A 3,962-nucleotide genomic window follows, 5' to 3' on the forward strand; every position below is an offset into this window, starting at 1 on the left:
ACACACACACACACACACAACCGGCCTCTAGCACTGATACTTGCGTAATGGAAATGTTCCTTTTTGACAAGGACAGTTTGGTCCAATCATGGCACACATGGGACATAACTACACTCTTTAGTTACAATAATAAAACATCCATAATGAATTTACCTGCCTGTGCTAGTTAGACAGAAGTTATTGAATATCTCAGTACTACTATATCACATGACAGCAGCTGGCAGATGGCTTGCAGCATATATTGCTTTGTGTCTCAGTTCACTTGAGTTGGTTCATGAATATTTATAACGAATATGCCTGGACGGACACGGGTTTATGCACACACACACAATGCTTTTGTAGCATTTGGCAGCAGGCGCACAGCCTTTGCCCTCAAACATAATCCACAAAAGGTCAAGAGGGCGGGACTTGTGTCTGACAGACACGTCAGAAGAGCCAATTGGAGGTAGACAATCTGGATATTAGTAAAGGAGTAAAGTTGGTAAGTGCCTGACATGTTATAATATTTCCTTTTTATTATTGTTAACCTAATGTTAGTTAGTTAGCTAGTTTTACATTCCACTGCAGCCTGTCAGAATATGAAGACCTTAAATAACTCATCTTATTCCATCAATAATTGGGGGATATGACAATATAAACCAGCAGACATATGACTACATATATATTCTTTACATAAAAAAAACCATTCACTAACATGCTGCATGCTCTATTTCATGTGGAAGTGTACGCAGCCAGTTTATGCATCAGACTGACCTTTCAGCCTTCCACTTTTAAAAACGCTTTAACTCTAATTAAAGAGGAAGAGCTATATGTTCTGAACTTAACAGTACGAAATCTGATCCCTCACTGCTGGCTAATTCTGGGTGTACACTCTGAATTATTAAAGCTGCACTTCAAGGATATTGACATACTAATAAGTCACCTGACTGGCTCCTTCAGGCAAACTCTGACATACTTCTGGGATAAATCGTTAACTTCTTATGTTGTTTTTTAAAGGAATATGGTTACAAGATACGCAAACACACACACTCACACAGATGGGATGTTACATAAGGACGGAGATCTGGAACACAGGATTTGAAACACACAAGCACATTGACACAGGGGATAACCAAGCAAACACTAAGCACGTGTGTGTTTGCTGAATCATCCAACAATGTGCTACTTGAAATGCCCCATCTGTATGCTGTCAGGCATGAAAAACAAAAGGGTCAAAACCCAGAGATGGCAGCACAGCACACACATCTGAACAAGCTTACGGAAGATCCATTAGGAGGTAAGTACACTTCTGAAGAGCATATAGACTTTTAAGTTACATCATCTTTCCAATAATAAATCCAAATGACAAAAAACCTCCCTGAAACACCTTCCCTCTATTCAGGCTTCAGACCCCTTTCTTTCTTGTTCTGCCTGTTACCTCAAGAAAAGAGACACATTTCATCACCCTGGTTCAGTTGGGATGGGGGATTAGGGGGCTTGCTAACAGACAGCATTAGCCTCACAGGCTGAGGCAGGTAGTGGTTGGCAACCTGCTGGCTGATTACTGCAAACACACACACACAGCTAACTAAACTATTACAGCGTTGGTGGAGAGGCTGACAGTCAAAGCCTTTCACATGTTGAAGTGAAGTTTAGGTTCACCACAACTTTAAAAGCTCCAAAATAATTAGAATGTTGCCACGGTGATTAATCAAGCTGAAAACACCAACATGAAGCTGTGGTTTGATGTTCAAAGGGATGAAGTCTGGGATTTAACAGCAGATGAAAAGGTGAAATTCAATTAAACTTTCAGTTAAGGATACATCATCATCTTGATATGATTTGCTATGATATATTTTATGAGAGGGTGTGTCCACCACCCTATTCAGGAGGCGCTCACTGTGTCAACTTAAGAACACAACATTCACTTTTGTTGGTACAATTTGTATTACTTCTAACTTTGTTATAATAGTCAATTCAAAGGTGGATTAATATGTTCCAATGGTTTTTCTAGCCAATCTTCAATGTGTTTTTACTGTAAACTTAAGGCATGCGCTCCTTGACAGAGAGACAAATAGGTGTAACATATCTCTGAAAGCATCAGATTGAGGGATTTAGCTGGTGTGAGAGATTATTACTGAGTCTCAATTCAGTGTGTTCTCCAAGGTGAAAATACAAACAACCCATAAATATCTGCATATTACAGCAGACTGACATGTAAACATTGAAATACCATAGTAACGCATAAAGCTAACCTGTTAGCAAACAGTTCTACACTTTCAGCAGACGCAAAGCATCATTGGCATTAGTTTGTGGTTTTGTTTCTGGCCAATTTGAGCCCATTATTTACTATATTTTAGTTCTAGTTCAGTATTCCACCAAGTCTTGAGGCAAATATCTGGCTCTTTAGATGCTAAATGCCCTACTATGTTCACCAGCTAGCAGCTAACTTTGTCTGCGGTTTGATGGTGATTTTTTGTTGCTAATAACAGCATCTGAGAGCGGTGACAGTCCCAACAACAAAAAAAGTAGTAGAGTTGTGGGTCCTAAAACCAAAACAATGAGCTAAAAGATGCTAAAAAACCTCCGTAGAGCTGAAGGGAACAGTAGGTTATAATTCTCTGTGAGTTTGAGCGACACCTTTCATATTGCACATAAGCAATATGATCCATTGTTAATATAAAAATATGAGTTTAATTGTATCAGTGGTTTTTGTTTGTTCTGTTTTTCCTCTAGTAGGCTTTTTTCACAGCAGATATTTTGACATGTCAGTCCTGTTCTTCTGCTTTCCTACATGCTAGCTCCCTGATGTGGCCTCCTTGGACACCTAAATGGAAAATGAGCCAGCGTTAATGTTTTTAGCTCCACCTAGGCTTTTGTTACATTGGGTCCAAATGTCTGCTGTGAAAAAGGTCTCACTCATGCAAATAAGGCACGCTCGAATTTGTATTTGAGACAGAGAAGGTGCCTGGTGTGTGAAACAGGGAGATTAAGGAGCTCAGCGAGCTCGCAGGTAAGTCAGGATAGTTTCTAACCTTGTGTGTGCGTGTGTGTAAAAGAAAGAGAGATTAGTGACAAAGCATTTTCAAGGACCACAGCTGACCTCAGAAGAGGCTCCGGACCGCTCGCTCTTGTACAATCAGACGCTGACTCGAGATTTAAGATCTTTTTGCAGACTAAATCCTTATCGCTTTCCTCAACCAAAGTAATTCTACCTGCCTAACTTCAATTGTTACCTTTCTTCAGCTATCACACAACCCTTTCAAGATGCATGAAGATAATATTTGTGGCCGTACCCGGTCTGCTGATTGAGAGTATGTTGGCTCATACACAAGTTAAAAGGTTCCTGTTAAATGACTGAGTGAACAGAATAATAGAAAGAAAGAAAGAAAGAAAGAAAGAAAGAAAGAAAGAAAGAATAAACCATGAATAGTCCTCTGACCATCAATAGGAATAGGAAACCCAACTAGCAACCAAGATGACAGAGCTCTCCAAATAATTAATGAAACTTGAGCTTTCTAAGAAGATACAATAGAAGGTAGTTTCCACTCAAAGACACACACACACACACACACACACACACCTATAACCTGATTTGTATTATCAACAGTTTGTGTGAATGTACGTCTGCTTATGTGTTCTTTTGTATGTTGTCATCTTAAAAATTCTTCATAACGTGTTCAGTGAGCTAAGACAGCAACTCTATGGCCATGCTGCATTATTAAGGAAGCCAGATAAATATAATCTTACAATATGAAATCCTATTAATGAGACCGCACTAGCACTAGACGAAAGAAAGTGCATGATGGGATATGCTGACAGATTATTTATTATCTGTGAAGGAGGGAGACGGGCTAGTAAACTGAGTTGGCTCAGTAAACACAGCTCTGGGTCAAAGTCTGAACGCACAACAACAAGCGAGGCAGAGAGGGAGGAGAAACATGAGAGGAACTAGCTTTTGTCCTCTCTGTCTTTCACTGATC

Source organism: Morone saxatilis, unplaced genomic scaffold (genome assembly GCF_004916995.1).
Source record: "Morone saxatilis isolate NCDOM2014 unplaced genomic scaffold, NCSU_SB_2.0 Contig10, whole genome shotgun sequence".
In the NCBI taxonomy this organism is placed as follows: Eukaryota; Metazoa; Chordata; class Actinopteri; family Moronidae; genus Morone; species Morone saxatilis.